Source organism: Ascaphus truei, chromosome 4, assembly GCF_040206685.1.
Source record: "Ascaphus truei isolate aAscTru1 chromosome 4, aAscTru1.hap1, whole genome shotgun sequence".
In the NCBI taxonomy this organism is placed as follows: Eukaryota; Metazoa; Chordata; class Amphibia; order Anura; family Ascaphidae; genus Ascaphus; species Ascaphus truei.
Genome location: NC_134486.1, coordinates 168,632,309 through 168,658,677, shown reverse-complemented (window position 1 = coordinate 168,658,677; position 26,369 = coordinate 168,632,309).

Below are 26,369 nucleotides of genomic sequence, written 5' to 3'. Positions count from 1 at the left end.
AACTCTGAAACTTAACCTAAGCGTTTTTCGAAGCTACTTTTTGGCTAACTTCTTATAGGAAGGTCTAGGAGCTCTGAAAATGAACGTGCGCGTCTTTCACTCTTTCTGAGGGACTTAGAAGAATTTTGTGATATTTTTTATTAAAATGGTGTATAAGGGTATATATATAAATATATTTTATGCACTGTATATGAGCTGGCGATTTCTAAGTCTGTGGTTCCGAGAGGGGGTAACCAGGCTCACTAATTAAGGTCAAGCCACTTGGCTGCCAGAATGCCCTGCTTCAGTACAGACCAGAAAGGCATTGTGATAAGCGTATCCCCGGTATAGTCAGGGGTTAATGGGAGTCGTCCCCGTCCCCCCAGTATACGCCCAGAACCATGGACCCGGTACTTGTGGTTCGGACTGTCTCCAACCAGCCATAATGTTGTGAGAGTGAAATTATGTCTAAGTCCAGCTTTGGTACATTAGAAGCAACTCTGAAACTTCACCTAAGCGTTTTTCGAAGCTACTTTTTGGCTAACTTCTTATGGGAAGGTCTAGGAGCTCTGAAAATGAACGTGCGCGTCTTTCACTCTTCCCGAGGGACTTAGAAGAATTTTGTGATATTTTTTATTAAAATGGTGTATAAGGGTATATATATAAATATATTTTATGCACTGTATATGAGCTGGCGATTTCTAAGTCTGTGGTTCCGAGAGGGGGTAACCAGGCTCACTAATTAAGGTCAAGCCACTTGGCTGCCAGAATGCCCTGCTTCAGTACAGACCAGAAAGGCATTGTGATAAGCGTATCCCCGGTATAGTCAGGGGTTAATGGGAGTCCCCCCCGTCCCCCCAGTATACTCCCAGAACCATAGACCCGGTACTTGTGGTTCGGACTGTCTCCAACCAGCCATAATGTTGTGAGAGTGAAATTATGTCTAAGTCCAGCTTCGGTACATTAGAAGCAACTCTGAAACTTAACCTAAGCGTTTTTCGAAGCTACTTTTTGGCTAACTTCTTATAGGAAGGTCTAGGAGCTCTGAAAATGAACGTGCGCGTCTTTCACTCTTCCCGAGGGACTTAGAAGAATTTTGTGATATTTTTTATTAAAATGGTGTATAAGGGTATATATATAAATATATTTTATGCACTGTATATGAGCTGGCGATTTCTAAGTCTGTGGTTCCGAGAGGGGGTAACCAGGCTCACTAATAAAGGTCAAGCCACTTGGCTGCCAGAATGCCCTGCTTCAGCACAGACCAGAAAGGCATTGTGATAAGCGTATCCCCGGTATAGTCAGGGGTTAATGGGAGTCGTCCCCGTCCCCCCAGTATACGCCCAGAACCATGGACCCGGTACTTGTGGTTCGGACTGTCTCCAACCAGCCATAATGTTGTGAGAGTGAAATTATGTCTAAGTCCAGCTTCGGTACATTAGAAGCAACTCTGAAACTTAACCTAAGCGTTTTTCGAAGCTACTTTTTGGCTAACTTCTTATAGGAAGGTCTAGGAGCTCTGAAAATGAAAGTGTGCGTCATTCACTCTTCCCGAGGGACTTACTGTAGAAGAATTTTGTGATATTCTTTATTAAAATGGTGTATAAGGGTATATATATAAATATATTTTATGCACTGTATATGAGCTGGCGATTTCTAAGTCTGTGGTTCCGAGAGGGGGTAACCAGGCTCACTAATTAAGGTGAAGCCACTTGGCTGCCAGAATGCCCTGCTTCAGCACAGACCAGAAAGGCATTGTGATAAGCGTATCCCCGGTATAGTCAGGGTTTAATGGGAGTCCCCCCCGTCCCCCCAGTATACGCCCAGAACCATGGACCCGGTACTTGTGGTTCGGACTGTCTCCAACCAGCCAAAATGTTGTGAGAGTGAAATTATGTCTAAGTCCAGCTTCGGTACATTAGAAGCAACTCTGAAACTTAACCTAAGCGTTTTTCGAAGCTACTTTTTGGCTAACTTCTTATAGGAAGGTCTAGGAGCTCTGAAAATGAACGTGCGCGTCTTTCACTCTTCCCGAGGGACTTAGAAGAATTTTGTGATATTTTTTATTAAAATGGTGTATAAGGGTATATATATAAATATATTTTATGCACTGTATATGAGCTGGCGATTTCTAAGTCTGTTGTTCCGAGAGGGGGTAACCAGGCTCACTAATAAAGGTCAAGCCACTTGGCTGCCAGAATGCCCTGCTTCAGCACAGACCAGAAAGGCATTGTGATAAGCGTATCCCCGGTATAGTCAGGGGTTAATGGGAGTCGTCCCCGTCCCCCCAGTATACGCCCAGAACCATGGACCCGGTACTTGTGGTTCGGACTGTCTCCAACCAGCCATAATGTTGTGAGAGTGAAATTATGTCTAAGTCCAGCTTTGGTACATTAGAAGCAACTCTGAAACTTCACCTAAGCGTTTTTCGAAGCTACTTTTTGGCTAACTTCTTATGGGAAGGTCTAGGAGCTCTGAAAATGAACGTGCGCATCTTTCACTCTTCCCGAGGGACTTAGAAGAATTTTGTGATATTTTTTATTAAAATGGTGTATAAGGGTATATATATAAATATATTTTATGCACTGTATATGACCTGGCGATTTCTAAGTCTGTGGTTCCGAGAGGGGGTAACCAGGCTCACTAATAAAGGTCAAGCCACTTGGCTGCCAGAATGCCCTGCTTCAGCACAGACCAGAAAGGCATTGTGATAAGCGTATCCCCGGTATAGTCAGGGGTTAATGGGAGTCCCACCCGTCCCCCCAGTATACGCCCAGAACCATGGACCCGGTACTTGTGGTTCGGACTGTCTCCAACCAGCCATAATGTTGTGAGAGTGAAATTATGTCTAAGTCCAGCTTTGGTACATTAGAAGCAACTCTGAAACTTAACCTAAGCGTTTTTCGAAGCTACTTTTTGGCTAACTTCTTATAGGAAGGTCTAGGAGCTCTGAAAATGAACGTGCGCGTCTTTCACTCTTTCCGAGGGACTTAGAAGAATTTTGTGATATTTTTTATTAAAATGGTGTATAAGGGTATATACTGTATATAAATATATTTTATGCACTGTATATGAGCTGGCGATTTCTAAGTCTGTTGTTCCGAGAGGGGGTAACCAGGCTCACTAATAAAGGTCAAGCCACTTGGCTGCCAGAATGCCCTGCTTCAGCACAGACCAGAAAGGCATTGTGATAAGCGTATCCACGGTATAGTCAGGGTTTAATGGGAGTCCCCCCCGTCCCCCCAGTATACGCCCAGAACCATGGACCCGGTACTTGTGGTTCGGACTGTCTCCAACCAGCCAAAATGTTGTGAGAGTGAAATTATGTCTAAGTCCAGCTTCGGTACATTAGAAGCAACTCTGAAACTTAACCTAAGCGTTTTTCGAAGCTACTTTTTGGCTAACTTCTTATAGGAAGGTCTAGGAGCTCTGAAAATGAACGTGCGCGTCTTTCACTCTTCCCGAGGGACTTAGAAGAATTTTGTGATATTTTTTATTAAAATGGTGTATAAGGGTATATATATAAATATATTTTATGCACTGTATATGAGCTGGCGATTTCTAAGTCTGTTGTTCCGAGAGGGGGTAACCAGGCTCACTAATAAAGGTCAAGCCACTTGGCTGCCAGAATGCCCTGCTTCAGCACAGACCAGAAAGGCATTGTGATAAGCGTATCCCCGGTATAGTCAGGGGTTAATGGGAGTCGTCCCCGTCCCCCCAGTATACGCCCAGAACCATGGACCCGGTACTTGTGGTTCGGACTGTCTCCAACCAGCCATAATGTTGTGAGAGTGAAATTATGTCTAAGTCCAGCTTTGGTACATTAGAAGCAACTCTGAAACTTCACCTAAGCGTTTTTCGAAGCTACTTTTTGGCTAACTTCTTATGGGAAGGTCTAGGAGCTCTGAAAATGAACGTGCGCATCTTTCACTCTTCCCGAGGGACTTAGAAGAATTTTGTGATATTTTTTATTAAAATGGTGTATAAGGGTATATATATAAATATATTTTATGCACTGTATATGAGCTGGCGATTTCTAAGTCTGTGGTTCCGAGAGGGGGTAACCAGGCTCACTAATAAAGGTCAAGCCACTTGGCTGCCAGAATGCCCTGCTTCAGCACAGACCAGAAAGGCATTGTGATAAGCGTATCCCCGGTATAGTCAGGGGTTAATGGGAGTCCCACCCGTCCCCCCAGTATACGCCCAGAACCATGGACCCGGTACTTGTGGTTCGGACTGTCTCCAACCAGCCATAATGTTGTGAGAGTGAAATTATGTCTAAGTCCAGCTTTGGTACATTAGAAGCAACTCTGAAACTTCACCTAAGCGTTTTTCGAAGCTACTTTTTGGCTAACTTCTTATGGGAAGGTCTAGGAGCTCTGAAAATGAACGTGCGCATCTTTCACTCTTCCCGAGGGACTTAGAAGAATTTTGTGATATTTTTTATTAAAATGGTGTATAAGGGTATATATATAAATATATTTTATGCACTGTATATGAGCTGGCGATTTCTAAGTCTGTGGTTCCGAGAGGGGGTAACCAGGCTCACTAATTAAGGTCAAGCCACTTGGCTGCCAGAATGCCCTGCTTCAGTACAGACCAGAAAGGCATTGTGATAAGCGTATCCCCGGTATAGCCAGGGGTTAATGGGAGTCCCCCCCGTCCCCCCAGTATACGCCCAGAACCATGGACCCGGTACTTGTGGTTCGGACTGTCTCCAACCAGCCATAATGTTGTGAGAGTGAAATTCTGTCTAAGTCCAGCTTCGGTACATTAGAAGCAACTCTGAAACTTAACCTAAGCGTTTTTCGAAGCTACTTTTTGGCTAACTTCTTATAGGAAGGTCTAGGAGCTCTGAAAATGAACGTGCGCGTCTTTCACTCTTTCTGAGGGACTTAGAAGAATTTTGTGATATTTTTTATTAAAATGGTGTATAAGGGTATATATATAAATATATTTTATGCACTGTATATGAGCTGGCGATTTCTAAGTCTGTGGTTCCGAGAGGGGGTAACCAGGCTCACTAATTAAGGTCAAGCCACTTGGCTGCCAGAATGCCCTGCTTCAGTACAGACCAGAAAGGCATTGTGATAAGCGTATCCCCGGTATAGTCAGGGGTTAATGGGAGTCGTCCCCGTCCCCCCAGTATACGCCCAGAACCATGGACCCGGTACTTGTGGTTCGGACTGTCTCCAACCAGCCATAATGTTGTGAGAGTGAAATTATGTCTAAGTCCAGCTTTGGTACATTAGAAGCAACTCTGAAACTTCACCTAAGCGTTTTTCGAAGCTACTTTTTGGCTAACTTCTTATGGGAAGGTCTAGGAGCTCTGAAAATGAACGTGCGCGTCTTTCACTCTTCCCGAGGGACTTAGAAGAATTTTGTGATATTTTTTATTAAAATGGTGTATAAGGGTATATATATAAATATATTTTATGCACTGTATATGAGCTGGCGATTTCTAAGTCTGTTGTTCCGAGAGGGGGTAACCAGGCTCACTAATAAAGGTCAAGCCACTTGGCTGCCAGAATGCCCTGCTTCAGCACAGACCAGAAAGGCATTGTGATAAGCGTATCCCCGGTATAGTCAGGGGTTAATGGGAGTCGTCCCCGTCCCCCCAGTATACGCCCAGAACCATGGACCCGGTACTTGTGGTTCGGACTGTCTCCAACCAGCCATAATGTTGTGAGAGTGAAATTATGTCTAAGTCCAGCTTTGGTACATTAGAAGCAACTCTGAAACTTCACCTAAGCGTTTTTCGAAGCTACTTTTTGGCTAACTTCTTATGGGAAGGTCTAGGAGCTCTGAAAATGAACGTGCGCGTCTTTCACCCTTCCCGAGGGACTTAGAAGAATTTTGTGATATTTTTTATTAAAATGGTGTATAAGGGTATATATATAAATATATTTTATGCACTGTATATGAGCTGGCGATTTCTAAGTCTGTGGTTCCGAGAGGGGGTAACCAGGCTCACTAATTAAGGTGAAGCCACTTGGCTGCCAGAATGCCCTGCTTCAGCACAGACCAGAAAGGCATTGTGATAAGCGTATCCCCGGTATAGTCAGGGTTTAATGGGAGTCCCCCCCGTCCCCCCAGTATACGCCCAGAACCATGGACCCGGTACTTGTGGTTCGGACTGTCTCCAACCAGCCAAAATGTTGTGAGAGTGAAATTATGTCTAAGTCCAGCTTCGGTACATTAGAAGCAACTCTGAAACTTAACCTAAGCGTTTTTCGAAGCTACTTTTTGGCTAACTTCTTATAGGAAGGTCTAGGAGCTCTGAAAATGAACGTGCGCGTCTTTCACTCTTCCCGAGGGACTTAGAAGAATTTTGTGATATTTTTTATTAAAATGGTGTATAAGGGTATATATATAAATATATTTTATGCACTGTATATGAGCTGGCGATTTCTAAGTCTGTTGTTCCGAGAGGGGGTAACCAGGCTCACTAATAAAGGTCAAGCCACTTGGCTGCCAGAATGCCCTGCTTCAGCACAGACCAGAAAGGCATTGTGATAAGCGTATCCCCGGTATAGTCAGGGGTTAATGGGAGTCGTCCCCGTCCCCCCAGTATACGCCCAGAACCATGGACCCGGTACTTGTGGTTCGGACTGTCTCCAACCAGCCATAATGTTGTGAGAGTGAAATTATGTCTAAGTCCAGCTTTGGTACATTAGAAGCAACTCTGAAACTTCACCTAAGCGTTTTTCGAAGCTACTTTTTGGCTAACTTCTTATGGGAAGGTCTAGGAGCTCTGAAAATGAACGTGCGCATCTTTCACTCTTCCCGAGGGACTTAGAAGAATTTTGTGATATTTTTTATTAAAATGGTGTATAAGGGTATATATATAAATATATTTTATGCACTGTATATGACCTGGCGATTTCTAAGTCTGTGGTTCCGAGAGGGGGTAACCAGGCTCACTAATAAAGGTCAAGCCACTTGGCTGCCAGAATGCCCTGCTTCAGCACAGACCAGAAAGGCATTGTGATAAGCGTATCCCCGGTATAGTCAGGGGTTAATGGGAGTCCCACCCGTCCCCCCAGTATACGCCCAGAACCATGGACCCGGTACTTGTGGTTCGGACTGTCTCCAACCAGCCATAATGTTGTGAGAGTGAAATTATGTCTAAGTCCAGCTTTGGTACATTAGAAGCAACTCTGAAACTTAACCTAAGCGTTTTTCGAAGCTACTTTTTGGCTAACTTCTTATAGGAAGGTCTAGGAGCTCTGAAAATGAACGTGCGCGTCTTTCACTCTTTCCGAGGGACTTAGAAGAATTTTGTGATATTTTTTATTAAAATGGTGTATAAGGGTATATACTGTATATAAATATATTTTATGCACTGTATATGAGCTGGCGATTTCTAAGTCTGTTGTTCCGAGAGGGGGTAACCAGGCTCACTAATAAAGGTCAAGCCACTTGGCTGCCAGAATGCCCTGCTTCAGCACAGACCAGAAAGGCATTGTGATAAGCGTATCCACGGTATAGTCAGGGGTTAATGGGAGTCGTCCCCGTCCCCCCAGTATATCCCCAGAACCATGGACGCGGTATTTGTGGTTCGGACTGTCTCCAACCAGCCATAATGTTGTGAGAGTGAAATTATGTCTAAGTCCAGCTTTGGTACATTAGAAGCAACTCTGAAACTTAACCTAAGCGTTTTTCGAAGCTACTTTTTGGCTAACTTCTTTTGGAAAGGTCTAGGAGCTCTGAAAATGAACGTGCGCGTCTTTCACTCTTCCCGAGGGACTTAGAAGAATTTTGTGATATTTTTTATTAAAATGGTGTATAAGGGTATATATATAAATATATTTTATGCACTGTATATGAGCTGGCGATTTCTAAGTCTGTGGTTCCGAGAGGGGGTAACCAGGCTCACTAATTAAGGTCAAGCCACTTGGCTGCCAGAATGCCCTGCTTCAGTACAGACCAGAAAGGCATTGTGATAAGCGTATCCCCGGTATAGCCAGGGGTTAATGGGAGTCCCCCCCGTCCCCCCAGTATACGCCCAGAACCATGGACCCGGTACTTGTGGTTCGGACTGTCTCCAACCAGCCATAATGTTGTGAGAGTGAAATTATGTCTAAGTCCAGCTTCGGTACATTAGAAGCAACTCTGAAACTTAACCTAAGCGTTTTTCGAAGCTACTTTTTGGCTAACTTCTTATAGGAAGGTCTAGGAGCTCTGAAAATGAACGTGCGCGTCTTTCACTCTTCCCGAGGGACTTAGAAGAATTTTGTGATATTTTTTATTAAAATGGTGTATAAGGGTATATATATAAATATATTTTATGCACTGTATATGAGCTGGCGATTTCTAAGTCTGTGGTTCCGAGAGGGGGTAACCAGGCTCACTAATTAAGGTCAAGCCACTTGGCTGCCAGAATGCCCTGCTTCAGTACAGACCAGAAAGGCATTGTGATAAGCGTATCCCCGGTATAGTCAGGGGTTAATGGGAGTCGTCCCCGTCCCCCCAGTATACGCCCAGAACCATGGACCCGGTACTTGTGGTTCGGACTGTCTCCAACCAGCCATAATGTTGTGAGAGTGAAATTATGTCTAAGTCCAGCTTTGGTACATTAGAAGCAACTCTGAAACTTCACCTAAGCGTTTTTCGAAGCTACTTTTTGGCTAACTTCTTATGGGAAGGTCTAGGAGCTCTCAAAATGAACGTGCGCGTCTTTCACTCTTCCCGAGGGACTTAGAAGAATTTTGTGATATTTTTTATTAAAATGGTGTATAAGGGTATATATATATATAAATATATTTTATGCACTGTATATGAGCTGGCGATTTCTAAGTCTGTGGTTCCGAGAGGGGGTAACCAGGCTCACTAATTAAGGTCAAGCCACTTGGCTGCCAGAATGCCCTGCTTCAGTACAGACCAGAAAGGCATTGTGATAAGCGTATCCCCGGTATAGTCAGGGGTTAATGGGAGTCCCCCCCGTCCCCCCAGTATACTCCCAGAACCATAGACCCGGTACTTGTGGTTCGGACTGTCTCCAACCAGCCATAATGTTGTGAGAGTGAAATTATGTCTAAGTCCAGCTTCGGTACATTAGAAGCAACTCTGAAACTTAACCTAAGCGTTTTTCGAAGCTACTTTTTGGCTAACTTCTTATAGGAAGGTCTAGGAGCTCTGAAAATGAACGTGCGCGTCTTTCACTCTTCCCGAGGGACTTAGAAGAATTTTGTGATATTTTTTATTAAAATGGTGTATAAGGGTATATATATAAATATATTTTATGCACTGTATATGAGCTGGCGATTTGTAAGTCTGTGGTTCCGAGAGGGGGTAACCAGGCTCACTAATAAAGGTCAAGCCACTTGGCTGCCAGAATGCCCTGCTTCAGCACAGACCAGAAAGGCATTGTGATAAGCGTATCCCCGGTATAGTCAGGGGTTAATGGGAGTCGTCCCCGTCCCCCCAGTATACACCCAGAACCATGGACCCGGTACTTGTGGTTCGGACTGTCTCCAACCAGCCATAATGTTGTGAGAGTGAAATTATGTCTAAGTCCAGCTTCGGTACATTAGAAGCAACTCTGAAACTTAACCTAAGCGTTTTTCGAAGCTACTTTTTGGCTAACTTCTTATAGGAAGGTCTAGGAGCTCTGAAAATGAAAGTGTGCGTCATTCACTCTTCCCGAGGGACTTACTGTAGAAGAATTTTGTGATATTTTTTATTAAAATGGTGTATAAGGGTATATATATAAATATATTTTATGCACTGTATATGAGCTGGCGATTTCTAAGTCTGTTGTTCCGAGAGGGGGTAACCAGGCTCACTAATAAAGGTCAAGCCACTTGGCTGCCAGAATGCCCTGCTTCAGCACAGACCAGAAAGGCATTGTGATAAGCGTATCCCCGGTATAGTCAGGGGTTAATGGGAGTCGTCCCCGTCCCCCCAGTATACGCCCAGAACCATGGACCCGGTACTTGTGGTTCGGACTGTCTCCAACCAGCCATAATGTTGTGAGAGTGAAATTATGTCTAAGTCCAGCTTTGGTACATTAGAAGCAACTCTGAAACTTCACCTAAGCGTTTTTCGAAGATACTTTTTGGCTAACTTCTTATAGGAAGGTCTAGGAGCTCTGAAAATGAACGTGCGCGTCTTTCACTCTTCCCGAGGGACTTAGAAGAATTTTGTGATATTTTTTATTAAAATGGTGTATAAGGGTATATATATAAATTTATTTTATGCACTGTATATGAGCTGGCGATTTCTAAGTCTGTGGTTCCGAGAGGGGGTAACCAGGCTCACTAATTAAGGTCAAGCCACTTGGCTGCCAGAATGCCCTGCTTCAGCACAGACCAGAAAGGCATTGTGATAAGCGTATCCCCGGTATAGTCAGGGGTTAATGGGAGTCGTCCCCGTCCCCCCAGTATACGCCCAGAACCATTGACCCGGTAGTTGTGGTTCGGACTGTCTCCAACCAGCCATAATGTTGTGAGAGTGAAATTATGTCTAAGTCCAGCTTCGGTACATTAGAAGCAACTCTGAAACTTAACCTAAGCGTTTTTCGAAGCTACTTTTTGGCTAACTTCTTATAGGAAGGTCTAGGAGCTCTGAAAATGAAAGTGCGCGTCATTCACTCTTCCCGAGGGACTTACTGTAGAAGAATTTTGTGATATTTTTTATTAAAATGGTGTATAAGGGTATATATATAAATATATTTTATGCACTGTATATGAGCTGGCGATTTCTAAGTCTGTTGTTCCGAGAGGGGGTAACCAGGCTCACTAATAAAGGTCAAGCCACTTGGCTGCCAGAATGCCCTGCTTCAGCACAGACCAGAAAGGCATTGTGATAAGCGTATCCCCGGTATAGTCAGGGGTTAATGGGAGTCGTCCCCGTCCCCCCAGTATACGCCCAGAACCATGGACCCGGTACTTGTGGTTCGGACTGTCTCCAACCAGCCATAATGTTGTGAGAGTATAATGATGTCTAAGTCCAGCTTTGGTACATTAGAAGCAACTCTGAAACTTCACCTAAGCGTTTTTCGAAGCTACTTTTTGGCTAACTTCTTATGGGAAGGTCTAGGAGCTCTGAAAATGAACGTGCGCGTCTTTCACTCTTCCCGAGGGACTTAGAAGAATTTTGTGATATTTTTTATTAAAATGGTGTATAAGGGTATATATATAAATATATTTTATGCACTGTATATGAGCTGGCGATTTCTAAGTCTGTTGTTCCGAGAGGGGGTAACCAGGCTCACTAATAAAGGTCAAGCCACTTGGCTGCCAGAATGCCCTGCTTCAGCACAGACCAGAAAGGCATTGTGATAAGCGTATCCCCGGTATAGTCAGGGGTTAATGGGAGTCGTCCCCGTCCCCCCAGTATACGCCCAGAACCATGGACCCGGTACTTGTGGTTCGGACTGTCTCCAACCAGCCATAATGTTGTGAGAGTGTGGTACATTAGAAGTCACTCTGAAACTTCACCTAAGCGTTTTTCGAAGCTACTTTTTGGCTAACTTCTTATGGGAAGGTCTAGGAGCTCTGAAAATGAACGTGCGCATCTTTCACTCTTCCCGAGGGACTTAGAAGAATTTTGTGATATTTTTTATTAAAATGGTGTATAAGGGTATATATATAAATATATTTTATGCACTGTATATGAGCTGGCGATTTCTAAGTCTGTGGTTCCGAGAGGGGGTAACCAGGCTCACTAATTAAGGTCAAGCCACTTGGCTGCCAGAATGCCCTGCTTCAGCACAGACCAGAAAGGCATTGTGATAAGCGTATCCCCGGTATAGTCAGGGGTTAATGGGAGTCCCCCCCGTCCCCCCAGTATACGCCGAGAACCATGGACCCGGTACTTGTGGTTCGGACTGTCTCCAACCAGCCATAATGTTGTGAGAGTGAAATTATGTTAAGTCCAGCTTCGGTACATTAGAAGCAACTCTGAAACTTAACCTAAGCGTTTTTCGAAGCTACTTTTTGCTAACTTCTTATGGGAAGGTCTAGGAGCTCTGAAAATGAACGTGCGCGTCTTTCACTCTTCCCGAGGGACTTAGAAGAATTTTGTGATATTTTTTATTAAAATGGTGTATAAGGGTATATATATAAATATATTTTATGCACTGTATATGAGCTGGCCATTTCTAAGTCTGTGGTTCCGAGAGGGGGTAACCAGGCTCACTAATTAAGGTCAAGCCACTTGGCTGCCAGAATGCCCTGCTTCAGCACAGACCAGAAAGGCATTGTGATAAGCGTATCCCCGGTATAGTCAGGGGTTAATGGGAGTCGTCCCCGTCCCCCCAGTATACGCCCAAAACCATGGACCCGGTACTTGTGGTTCGGACTGTCTCCAACCAGCCATAATGTTGTGAGAGTGAAATTATGTCTAAGTCCAGCTTTGGTACATTAGAAGCAACTCTGAAACTTCACCTAAGCGTTTTTCGAAGCTACTTTTTGGCTAACTTCTTATGGGAAGGTCTAGGAGCTCTGAAAATGAACGTGCGCGTCTTTCACTCTTCCCGAGGGACTTAGAAGAATTTTGTGATATTTTTTATTAAAATGGTGTATAAGGGTATATATATAAATATATTTTATGCACTGTATATGAGCTGGCCATTTCTAAGTCTGTGGTTCCGAGAGGGGGTAACCAGGCTCACTAATTAAGGTCAAGCCACTTGGCTGCCAGAATGCCCTGCTTCAGCACAGACCAGAAAGGCATTGTGATAAGCGTATCCCCGGTATAGTCAGGGGTTAATGGGAGTCCCCCCCGTCCCCCCAGTATACGCCCAGAACCATGGACCCGGTACTTGTGGTTCGGACTGTCTCCAACCAGCCATAATGTTGTGAGAGTGAAATTATGTCTAAGTCCAGCTTCGGTACATTAGAAGCAACTCTGAAACTTAACCTAAGCGTTTTTCGAAGCTACTTTTTGGCTAACTTCTTATAGGAAGGTCTAGGAGCTCTGAAAATGAACGTGCGCGTCTTTCACTCTTCTCGAGGGACTTAGAAGAATTTTGTGATATTTTTTATTAAAATGGTGTATAAGGGTATATATATAAATATATTTTATGCACTGTATATGAGCTGGCGATTTCTAAGTCTGTTGTTCCGAGAGGGGGTAACCAGGCTCACTAATAAAGGTCAAGCCACTTGGCTGCCAGAATGCCCTGCTTCAGCACAGACCAGAAAGGCATTGTGATAAGCGTATCCCCGGTATAGTCAGGGGTTAATGGGAGTCGTCCCCGTCCCCCCAGTATACGCCCAGAACCATGGACCCGGTACTTGTGGTTCGGACTGTCTCCAACCAGCCATAATGTTGTGAGAGTGAAATTATGTCTAAGTCCAGCTTTGGTACATTAGAAGCAACTCTGAAACTTCACCTAAGCGTTTTTTCGAAGCTACTTTTTGGCTAACTTCTTATGGGAAGGTCTAGGAGCTCTGAAAAATGAACGTGCGCGTCTTTCACTCTTCCCGAGGGACTTAGAAGAATGTTGTGATATTTTTTATTAAAATGGTGTATAAGGGTATATATATAAATATATTTTATGCACTGTATATGAGCTGGCGATTTCTAAGTCTGTGGTTCCGAGAGGGGGTAACCAGGCTCACTAATAAAGGTCAAGCCACTTGGCTGCCAGAATGCCCTGCTTCAGCACAGACCAGAAAGGCATTGTGATAAGCGTATCCCCGGTATAGTCAGGGGTTAATGGGAGTCCCCCCCGTCCCCCCAGTATACGCCCAGAACCATGGACCCGGTACTTGTGGTTCGGACTGTCTCCAACCAGCCATAATGTTGTGAGAGTGAAATTATGTCTAAGTCCAGCTTCGGAACATTAGAAGCAACTCTGAAACTTAACCTAAGCGTTTTTCGAAGCTACTTTTTGGCTAACTTCTTATAGGAAGGTCTAGGAGCTCTGAAAATGAACGTGCGCGTCTTTCACTCTTCCCGAGGGACTTAGAAGAATTTTGTGATATTTTTTATTAAAATGGTGTATAAGGCTATATATATAAATATATTTTATGCACTGTATATGAGCTGGCGATTTCTAAGTCTGTTGTTCCGAGAGGGGGTAACCAGGCTCACTAATAAAGGTCAAGACACTTGGCTTCCAGAATGCCCTGCTTCAGCACAGACCAGAAAGGCATTGTGATAAGCGTATCCCCGGTATAGTCAGGGGTTAATGGGAGTCGTCCCCGTCCCCCCAGTATACGCCCAGAACCATGGACCCGGTACTTGTGGTTCGGACTGTCTCCAACCAGCCATAATGTTGTGAGAGTGAAATTATGTCTAAGTCCAGCTTTGGTACATTAGAAGCAACTCTGAAACTTCACCTAAGCGTTTTTCGAAGCTACTTTTTGGCTAACTTCTTATGGGAAGGTCTAGGAGCTCTGAAAATGAACGCGCGCGTCTTTCACTCTTCCCGAGGGACTTAGAAGAATTTTGTGATATTTTTTATTAAAATGGTGTATAAGGGTATATATATAAATATATTTTATGCACTGTATATGAGCTGGCGATTTCTAAGTCTGTGGTTCCGAGAGGGGGTAACCAGGCTCACTAATAAAGGTCAAGACACTTGGCTGCCAGAATGCCCTGCTTCAGCACAGACCAGAAAGGCATTGTGATAAGCGTATCCCCGGTATAGTCAGGGGTTAATGGGAGTCGTCCCCGTCCCCCCAGTATACGCCCAGAACCATGGACCCGGTACTTGTGGTTCGGACTGTCTCCAACCAGCCATAATGTTGTGAGAGTGAAATTATGTCTAAGTCCAGCTTTGGTACATTAGAAGCAACTCTGAAACTTCACCTAAGCGTTTTTCGAAGCTACTTTTTGGCTAACTTCTTATGGGAAGGTCTAGGAGCTCTGAAAATGAACGTGCGCGTCTTTCACTCTTCCCGAGGGACTTAGAAGAATTTTGTGATATTTTTTATTAAAATGGTGTATAAGGGTATATATATAAATATATTTTATGCACTGTATATGAGCTGGCGATTTCTAAGTCTGTGGTTCCGAGAGGGGGTAACCAGGCTCACTAATTAAGGTCAAGCCACTTGGCTGCCAGAATGCCCTGCTTCAGCACAGACCAGAAAGGCATTGTGATAAGCGTATCCCCGGTATAGTCAGGGGTTAATGGGAGTCCCCCCCGTCCCCCCAGTATACGCCCAGAACCATGGACCCGGTACTTGTGGTTCGGACTGTCTCCAACCAGCCATAATGTTGTGAGAGTGAAATTATGTCTAAGTCCAGCTTCGGAACATTAGAAGCAACTCTGAAACTTAACCTAAGCGTTTTTCGTAGCTACTTTTTGGCTAACTTCTTATAGGAAGGTCTAGGAGCTCTGAAAATGAACGTGCGCGTCTTTCACTCTTCCCGAGGGACTTAGAAGAATTTTGTGATATTTTTTATTAAAATGGTGTATAAGGCTATATATATAAATATATTTTATGCACTGTATATGAGCTGGCGATTTCTAAGTCTGTTGTTCCGAGAGGGGGTAACCAGGCTCACTAATAAAGGTCAAGACACTTGGCTTCCAGAATGCCCTGCTTCAGCACAGACCAGAAAGGCATTGTGATAAGCGTATCCCCGGTATAGTCAGGGGTTAATGGGAGTCGTCCCCGTCCCCCCAGTATACGCCCAGAACCATGGACCCGGTACTTGTGGTTCGGACTGTCTCCAACCAGCCATAATGTTGTGAGAGTGAAATTATGTCTAAGTCCAGCTTTGGTACATTAGAAGCAACTGAAACTTCACCTAAGCGTTTTTCGAAGCTACTTTTTGGCTAACTTCTTATGGGAAGGTCTAGGAGCTCTGAAAATGAACGCGCGCGTCTTTCTCTCTTCCCGAGGGACTTAGAAGAATTTTGTGATATTTTTTATTAAAATGGTGTATAAGGGTATATATATAAATATATTTTATGCACTGTATATGAGCTGGCGATTTCTAAGTCTGTGGTTCCGAGAGGGGGTAACCAGGCTCACTAATAAAGGTCAAGACACTTGGCTGCCAGAATGCCCTGCTTCAGCACAGACCAGAAAGGCATTGTGATAAGCGTATCCCCGGTATAGTCAGGGGTTAATGGGAGTCGTCCCCGTCCCCCCAGTATACGCCCAGAACCATGGACCCGGTACTTGTGGTTCGGACTGTCTCCAACCAGCCATAATGTTGTGAGAGTGAAATTATGTCTAAGTCCAGCTTTGGTACATTAGAAGCAACTCTGAAACTTCACCTAAGCGTTTTTCGAAGCTACTTTTTGGCTAACTTCTTATGGGAAGGTCTAGGAGCTCTGAAAATGAACGCGCGCGTCTTTCACTCTTCCCGAGGGACTTAGAAGAATTTTGTGATATTTTTTATTAAAATGGTGTATAAGGGTATATATATAAATATATTTTATGCACTGTATATGAGCTGGCGATTTCTAAGTCTGTGGTTCCGAGAGGGGGTAACCAGGCTCACTAATAAAGGTCAAGCCACTTGGCTGCCAGAATGCCCTGCTTCAGCACAGACCAGAAAGGCATTGTGATAAGCGTATCCCCGGTATAGTCAGGGGTTAATGGGAGTCCCCCCCGTCCCCCCAGTATACGCCCAGAACCATGGACCCGGTACTTGTGGTTCGGACTGTCTCCAACCAGCCATAATGTTGTGAGAGTGAAATTATGTCTAAGTCCAGCTTTGGTACATTAGAAGCAACTCTGAAACTTCACCTAAGCGTTTTTCGAAGCTACTTTTTGGCTAACTTCTTATGGGAAGGTCTAGGAGCTCTGAAAATGAACGTGCGCGTCTTTCACTCTTCCCGAGGGACTTAGAAGAATTTTGTGATATTTTTTATTAAAATGGTGTATAAGGGTATATATATAAATATATTTTATGCACTGTATATGAGCTGGCCATTTCTAAGTCTGTGGTTCCGAGAGGGGGTAACCAGGCTCACTAATTAAGGTCAAGCCACTTGGCTGCCAGAATGCCCTGCTTCAGCACAGACCAGAAAGGCATTGTGATAAGCGTATCCCCGGTATAGTCAGGGGTTAATGGGAGTCCCCCCCGTCCCCCCAGTATACGCCCAGAACCATGGACCCGGTACTTGTGGTTCGGACTGTCTCCAACCAGCCATAATGTTGTGAGAGTGAAATTATGTCTAAGTCCAGCTTCGGTACATTAGAAGCAACTCTGAAACTTAACCTAAGCGTTTTTCGAAGCTACTTTTTGGCTAACTTCTTATAGGAAGGTCTAGGAGCTCTGAAAATGAACGTGCGCGTCTTTCACTCTTCTCGAGGGACTTAGAAGAATTTTGTGATATTTTTTATTAAAATGGTGTATAAGGGTATATATATAAATATATTTTATGCACTGTATATGAGCTGGCGATTTCTAAGTCTGTTGTTCCGAGAGGGGGTAACCAGGCTCACTAATAAAGGTCAAGCCACTTGGCTGCCAGAATGCCCTGCTTCAGCACAGACCAGAAAGGCATTGTGATAAGCGTATCCCCGGTATAGTCAGGGGTTAATGGGAGTCGTCCCCGTCCCCCCAGTATACGCCCAGAACCATGGACCCGGTACTTGTGGTTCGGACTGTCTCCAACCAGCCATAATGTTGTGAGAGTGAAATTATGTCTAAGTCCAGCTTTGGTACATTAGAAGCAACTCTGAAACTTCACCTAAGCGTTTTTTCGAAGCTACTTTTTGGCTAACTTCTTATGGGAAGGTCTAGGAGCTCTGAAAAATGAACGTGCGCGTCTTTCACTCTTCCCGAGGGACTTAGAAGAATGTTGTGATATTTTTTATTAAAATGGTGTATAAGGGTATATATATAAATATATTTTATGCACTGTATATGAGCTGGCGATTTCTAAGTCTGTGGTTCCGAGAGGGGGTAACCAGGCTCACTAATAAAGGTCAAGCCACTTGGCTGCCAGAATGCCCTGCTTCAGCACAGACCAGAAAGGCATTGTGATAAGCGTATCCCCGGTATAGTCAGGGGTTAATGGGAGTCCCCCCCGTCCCCCCAGTATACGCCCAGAACCATGGACCCGGTACTTGTGGTTCGGACTGTCTCCAACCAGCCATAATGTTGTGAGAGTGAAATTATGTCTAAGTCCAGCTTCGGAACATTAGAAGCAACTCTGAAACTTAACCTAAGCGTTTTTCGAAGCTACTTTTTGGCTAACTTCTTATAGGAAGGTCTAGGAGCTCTGAAAATGAACGTGCGCGTCTTTCACTCTTCCCGAGGGACTTAGAAGAATTTTGTGATATTTTTTATTAAAATGGTGTATAAGGCTATATATATAAATATATTTTATGCACTGTATATGAGCTGGCGATTTCTAAGTCTGTTGTTCCGAGAGGGGGTAACCAGGCTCACTAATAAAGGTCAAGACACTTGGCTTCCAGAATGCCCTGCTTCAGCACAGACCAGAAAGGCATTGTGATAAGCGTATCCCCGGTATAGTCAGGGGTTAATGGGAGTCGTCCCCGTCCCCCCAGTATACGCCCAGAACCATGGACCCGGTACTTGTGGTTCGGACTGTCTCCAACCAGCCATAATGTTGTGAGAGTGAAATTATGTCTAAGTCCAGCTTTGGTACATTAGAAGCAACTCTGAAACTTCACCTAAGCGTTTTTCGAAGCTACTTTTTGGCTAACTTCTTATGGGAAGGTCTAGGAGCTCTGAAAATGAACGCGCGCGTCTTTCACTCTTCCCGAGGGACTTAGAAGAATTTTGTGATATTTTTTATTAAAATGGTGTATAAGGGTATATATATAAATATATTTTATGCACTGTATATGAGCTGGCGATTTCTAAGTCTGTGGTTCCGAGAGGGGGTAACCAGGCTCACTAATAAAGGTCAAGACACTTGGCTGCCAGAATGCCCTGCTTCAGCACAGACCAGAAAGGCATTGTGATAAGCGTATCCCCGGTATAGTCAGGGGTTAATGGGAGTCGTCCCCGTCCCCCCAGTATACGCCCAGAACCATGGACCCGGTACTTGTGGTTCGGACTGTCTCCAACCAGCCATAATGTTGTGAGAGTGAAATTATGTCTAAGTCCAGCTTTGGTACATTAGAAGCAACTCTGAAACTTCACCTAAGCGTTTTTCGAAGCTACTTTTTGGCTAACTTCTTATGGGAAGGTCTAGGAGCTCTGAAAATGAACGTGCGCGTCTTTCACTCTTCCCGAGGGACTTAGAAGAATTTTGTGATATTTTTTATTAAAATGGTGTATAAGGGTATATATATAAATATATTTTATGCACTGTATATGAGCTGGCGATTTCTAAGTCTGTGGTTCCGAGAGGGGGTAACCAGGCTCACTAATTAAGGTCAAGCCACTTGGCTGCCAGAATGCCCTGCTTCAGCACAGACCAGAAAGGCATTGTGATAAGCGTATCCCCGGTATAGTCAGGGGTTAATGGGAGTCCCCCCCGTCCCCCCAGTATACGCCCAGAACCATGGACCCGGTACTTGTGGTTCGGACTGTCTCCAACCAGCCATAATGTTGTGAGAGTGAAATTATGTCTAAGTCCAGCTTCGGAACATTAGAAGCAACTCTGAAACTTAACCTAAGCGTTTTTCGTAGCTACTTTTTGGCTAACTTCTTATAGGAAGGTCTAGGAGCTCTGAAAATGAACGTGCGCGTCTTTCACTCTTCCCGAGGGACTTAGAAGAATTTTGTGATATTTTTTATTAAAATGGTGTATAAGGCTATATATATAAATATATTTTATGCACTGTATATGAGCTGGCGATTTCTAAGTCTGTTGTTCCGAGAGGGGGTAACCAGGCTCACTAATAAAGGTCAAGACACTTGGCTTCCAGAATGCCCTGCTTCAGCACAGACCAGAAAGGCATTGTGATAAGCGTATCCCCGGTATAGTCAGGGGTTAATGGGAGTCGTCCCCGTCCCCCCAGTATACGCCCAGAACCATGGACCCGGTACTTGTGGTTCGGACTGTCTCCAACCAGCCATAATGTTGTGAGAGTGAAATTATGTCTAAGTCCAGCTTTGGTACATTAGAAGCAACTGAAACTTCACCTAAGCGTTTTTCGAAGCTACTTTTTGGCTAACTTCTTATGGGAAGGTCTAGGAGCTCTGAAAATGAACGCGCGCGTCTTTCTCTCTTCCCGAGGGACTTAGAAGAATTTTGTGATATTTTTTATTAAAATGGTGTATAAGGGTATATATATAAATATATTTTATGCACTGTATATGAGCTGGCGATTTCTAAGTCTGTGGTTCCGAGAGGGGGTAACCAGGCTCACTAATAAAGGTCAAGACACTTGGCTGCCAGAATGCCCTGCTTCAGCACAGACCAGAAAGGCATTGTGATAAGCGTATCCCCGGTATAGTCAGGGGTTAATGGGAGTCGTCCCCGTCCCCCCAGTATACGCCCAGAACCATGGACCCGGTACTTGTGGTTCGGACTGTCTCCAACCAGCCATAATGTTGTGAGAGTGAAATTATGTCTAAGTCCAGCTTTGGTACATTAGAAGCAACTCTGAAACTTCACCTAAGCGTTTTTCGAAGCTACTTTTTGGCTAACTTCTTATGGGAAGGTCTAGGAGCTCTGAAAATGAACGCGCGCGTCTTTCACTCTTCCCGAGGGACTTAGAAGAATTTTGTGATATTTTTTATTAAAATGGTGTATAAGGGTATATATATAAATATATTTTATGCACTGTATATGAGCTGGCGATTTCTAAGTCTGTGGTTCCGAGAGGGGGTAACCAGGCTCACTAATAAAGGTCAAGCCACTTGGCTGCCAGAATGCCCTGCTTCAGCACAGACCAGAAAGGCATTGTGATAAGCGTATCCCCGGTATAGTCAGGGGTTAATGGGAGTCCCCCCCGTCCCCCCAGTATACGCCCAGAACCATGGACCCGGTACTTGTGGTTCGGACTGTCTCCAACCAGCCATAATGTTGTGAGAGTGAAATTATGTCTAAGTCCAGCTTCGGTACATTAGAAGCAACTCTGAAACTTAACCTAAGCGTTTTTCGAAGCTACTTTTTGGCTAACTTCTTATAGGAAGGTCTAGGAGCTCTGAAAATGAACGTGCGCGTCTTTCACTCTTCTCGAGGGACTTAGAAGAATTTTGTGATATTTTTTATTAAAATGGTGTATAAGGGTATATATATAAATATATTTTATGCACTGTATATGAGCTGGCGATTTCTAAGTCTGTTGATCCGAGAGGGGGTAACCAGGCTCACTAATAAAGGTCAAGCCACTTGGCTGCCAGAATGCCCTGCTTCAGCACAGACCAGAAAGGCATTGTGATAAGCGTATCCCCGGTATAGTCAGGGGTTAATGGGAGTCGTCCCCGTCCCCCCAGTATACGCCCAGAACCATGGACCCGGTACTTGTGGTTCGGACTGTCTCCAACCAGCCATAATGTTGTGAGAGTGAAATTATGTCTAAGTCCAGCTTTGGTACATTAGAAGCAACTCTGAAACTTCACCTAAGCGTTTTTCGAAGCTACTTTTTGGCTAACTTCTTATGGGAAGGTCTAGGAGCTCTGAAAAATGAACGTGCGCGTCTTTCACTCTTCCCGAGGGACTTAGAAGAATGTTGTGATATTTTTTATTAAAATGGTGTATAAGGGTATATATATAAATATATTTTATGCACTGTATATGAGCTGGCGATTTCTAAGTCTGTGGTTCCGAGAGGGGGTAACCAGGCTCACTAATAAAGGTCAAGCCACTTGGCTGCCAGAATGCCCTGCTTCAGCACAGACCAGAAAGGCATTGTGATAAGCGTATCCCCGGTATAGTCAGGGGTTAATGGGAGTCCCCCCCGTCCCCCCAGTATACGCCCAGAACCATGGACCCGGTACTTGTGGTTCGGACTGTCTCCAACCAGCCATAATGTTGTGAGAGTGAAATTATGTCTAAGTCCAGCTTCGGAACATTAGAAGCAACTCTGAAACTTAACCTAAGCGTTTTTCGAAGCTACTTTTTGGCTAACTTCTTATAGGAAGGTCTAGGAGCTCTGAAAATGAACGTGCGCGTCTTTCACTCTTCCCGAGGGACTTAGAAGAATTTTGTGATATTTTTTATTAAAATGGTGTATAAGGCTATATATATAAATATATTTTATGCACTGTATATGAGCTGGCGATTTCTAAGTCTGTTGTTCCGAGAGGGGGTAACCAGGCTCACTAATAAAGGTCAAGACACTTGGCTTCCAGAATGCCCTGCTTCAGCACAGACCAGAAAGGCATTGTGATAAGCGTATCCCCGGTATAGTCAGGGGTTAATGGGAGTCGTCCCCGTCCCCCCAGTATACGCCCAGAACCATGGACCCGGTACTTGTGGTTCGGACTGTCTCCAACCAGCCATAATGTTGTGAGAGTGAAATTATGTCTAAGTCCAGCTTTGGTACATTAGAAGCAACTCTGAAACTTCACCTAAGCGTTTTTCGAAGCTACTTTTTGGCTAACTTCTTATGGGAAGGTCTAGGAGCTCTGAAAATGAACGCGCGCGTCTTTCACTCTTCCCGAGGGACTTAGAAGAATTTTGTGATATTTTTTATTAAAATGGTGTATAAGGGTATATATATAAATATATTTTATGCACTGTATATGAGCTGGCGATTTCTAAGTCTGTGGTTCCGAGAGGGGGTAACCAGGCTCACTAATAAAGGTCAAGACACTTGGCTGCCAGAATGCCCTGCTTCAGCACAGACCAGAAAGGCATTGTGATAAGCGTATCCCCGGTATAGTCAGGGGTTAATGGGAGTCGTCCCCGTCCCCCCAGTATACGCCCAGAACCATGGACCCGGTACTTGTGGTTCGGACTGTCTCCAACCAGCCATAATGTTGTGAGAGTGAAATTATGTCTAAGTCCAGCTTTGGTACATTAGAAGCAACTCTGAAACTTCACCTAAGCGTTTTTCGAAGCTACTTTTTGGCTAACTTCTTATGGGAAGGTCTAGGAGATCTGAAAATGAACGTGCGCGTCTTTCACTCTTCCCGAGGGACTTAGAAGAATTTTGTGATATTTTTTATTAAAATGGTGTATAAGGGTATATATATAAATATATTTTATGCACTGTATATGAGCTGGCGATTTCTAAGTCTGTGGTTCCGAGAGGGGGTAACCAGGCTCACTAATTAAGGTCAAGCCACTTGGCTGCCAGAATGCCCTGCTTCAGCACAGACCAGAAAGGCATTGTGATAAGCGTATCCCCGGTATAGTCAGGGGTTAATGGGAGTCCCCCCCGTCCCCCCAGTATACGCCCAGAACCATGGACCCGGTACTTGTGGTTCGGACTGTCTCCAACCAGCCATAATGTTGTGAGAGTGAAATTATGTCTAAGTCCAGCTTCGGAACATTAGAAGCAACTCTGAAACTTAACCTAAGCGTTTTTCGAAGCTACTTTTTGGCTAACTTCTTATAGGAAGGTCTAGGAGCTCTGAAAATGAACGTGCGCGTCTTTCACTCTTCCCGAGGGACTTAGAAGAATTTTGTGATATTTTTTATTAAAATGGTGTATAAGGCTATATATATAAATATATTTTATGCACTGTATATGAGCTGGCGATTTCTAAGTCTGTTGTTCCGAGAGGGGGTAACCAGGCTCACTAATAAAGGTCAAGACACTTGGCTTCCAGAATGCCCTGCTTCAGCACAGACCAGAAAGGCATTGTGATAAGCGTATCCCCGGTATAGTCAGGGGTTAATGGGAGTCGTCCCCGTCCCCCCAGTATACGCCCAGAACCATGGACCCGGTACTTGTGGTTCGGACTGTCTCCAACCAGCCATAATGTTGTGAGAGTGAAATTATGTCTAAGTCCAGCTTTGGTACATTAGAAGCAACTCTGAAACTTCACCTAAGCGTTTTTCGAAGCTACTTTTTGGCTAACTTCTTATGGGAAGGTCTAGGAGCTCTGAAAATGAACGCGCGCGTCTTTCTCTCTTCCCGAGGGACTTAGAAGAATTTTGTGATATTTTTTATTAAAATGGTGTATAAGGGTATATATATAAATATATTTTATGCACTGTATATGAGCTGGCGATTTCTAAGTCTGTGGTTCCGAGAGGGGGTAACCAGGCTCACTAATAAAGGTCAAGACACTTGGCTGCCAGAATGCCCTGCTTCAGCACAGACCAGAAAGGCATTGTGATAAGCGTATCCCCGGTATAGTCAGGGGTTAATGGGAGTCGTCCCCGTCCCCCCAGTATACGCCCAGAACCATGGACCCGGTACTTGTGGTTCGGACTGTCTCCAACCAGCCATAATGTTGTGAGAGTGAAATTATGTCTAAGTCCAGCTTTGGTACATTAGAAGCAACTCTGAAACTTCACCTAAGCGTTTTTCGAAGCTACAGTACTTTTTGGCTAACTTCTTATGGGAAGGTCTAGGAGCTCTGAAAATGAACGCGCGCGTCTTTCACTCTTCCCGAGGGACTTAGAAGAATTTTGTGATATTTTTTATTAAAATGGTGTATAAGGGTATATATATAAATATATTTTATGCACTGTATATGAGCTGGCGATTTCTAAGTCTGTGGTTCCGAGAGGGGGTAACCAGGCTCACTAATAAAGGTCAAGCCACTTGGCTGCCAGAATGCCCTGCTTCAGCACAGACCAGAAAGGCATTGTGATAAGCGTATCCCCGGTATAGTCAGGGGTTAATGGGAGTCGTCCCCGTCCCCCCAGTATACGCCCAGAACCATGGACCCGGTACTTGTGGTTCGGACTGTCTCCAACCAGCCATAATGTTGTGAGAGTGAAATTATGTCTAAGTCCAGCTTTGATACATTAGAAGCAACTCTGAAACTTCACCTAAGCGTTTTTCGAAGCTACTTTTTGGCTAACTTCTTATGGGAAGGTCTAGGAGCTCTGAAAATGAACGTGCGCGTCTTTCACTCTTCCCGAGGGACTTAGAAGAATTTTGTGATATTTTTTATTAAAATGGTGTATAAGGGTATATATATAAATATATTTTATGCACTGTATATGAGCTGGCGATTTCTAAGTCTGTGGTTCCGAGAGGGGGTAACCAGGCTCACTAATTAAGGTCAAGCCACTTGGCTGCCAGAATGCCCTGCTTCAGCACAGACCAGAAAGGCATTGTGATAAGCGTATCCCCGGTATTGTCAGGGGTTAATGGGAGTCCCCCCCGTCCCCCCAGTATACGCCCAGAACCATGGACCCGGTACTTGTGGTTCGGACTGTCTCCAACCAGCCATAATGTTGTGAGAGTGAAATTATGTCTAAGTCCAGCTTCGGTACATTAGAAGCAACTCTGAAACTTAACCTAAGCGTTTTTCGAAGCTACTTTTTGGCTAACTTCTTATAGGAAGGTCTAGGAGCTCTGAAAATGAACGTGCGCGTCTTTCACTCTTCCCGAGGGACTTAGAAGAATTTTGTGATATTTTTTATTAAAATGGTGTATAAGGGTATATATATAAATATATTTTATGCACTGTATATGAGCTGGCGATTTCTAAGTCTGTTGTTCCGAGAGGGGGTAACCAGGCTCACTAATAAAGGTCAAGCCACTTGGCTGCCAGAATGCCCTGCTTCAGCACAGACCAGAAAGGCATTGTGATAAGCGTATCCCCGGTATAGTCAGGGGTTAATGGGAGTCGTCCCCGTCCCCCCAGTATACGCCCAGAACCATGGACCCGGTACTTGTGGTTCGGACTGTCTCCAACCCGCCATAATGTTGTGAGAGTGAAATTATGTCTAAGTCCAGCTTTGGTACATTAGAAGCAACTCTGAAACTTCACCTAAGCGTTTTTCGAAGCTACTTTTTGGCTAACTTCTTATGGGAAGGTCTAGGAGCTCTGAAAATGAACGTGCGCGTCTTTCACTCTTCCCGAGGGACTTAGAAGAATTTTGTGATATTTTTTATTAAAATGGTGTATAAGGGTATATATATAAATATATTTTATGCACTGTATATGAGCTGGCGATTTCTAAGTCTGTGGTTCCGAGAGGGGGTAACCAGGCTCACTAATTAAGGTCAAGCCACTTGGCTGCCAGAATGCCCTGCTTCAGCACAGACCAGAAAGGCATTGTGATAAGCGTATCCCCGGTATAGTCAGGGGTTAATGGGAGTCCCCCCCGTCTCCCCAGTATACGCCCAGAACCATGGACCCGGTACTTGTGGTTCGGACTGTCTCCAACCAGCCATAATGTTGTGAGAGTGAAATTATGTCTAAGTCCAGCTTCGGAACATTAGAAGCAACTCTGAAACTTAACCTAAGCGTTTTTCGAAGCTACTTTTTGGCTAACTTCTTATAGGAAGGTCTAGGAGCTCTGAAAATGAACGTGCGCGTCTTTCACTCTTCCCGAGGGACTTAGAAGAATTTTGTGATATTTTTTATTAAAATGGTGTATAAGGCTATATATATAAATATATTTTATGCACTGTATATGAGCTGGCGATTTCTAAGTCTGTTGTTCCGAGAGGGGGTAA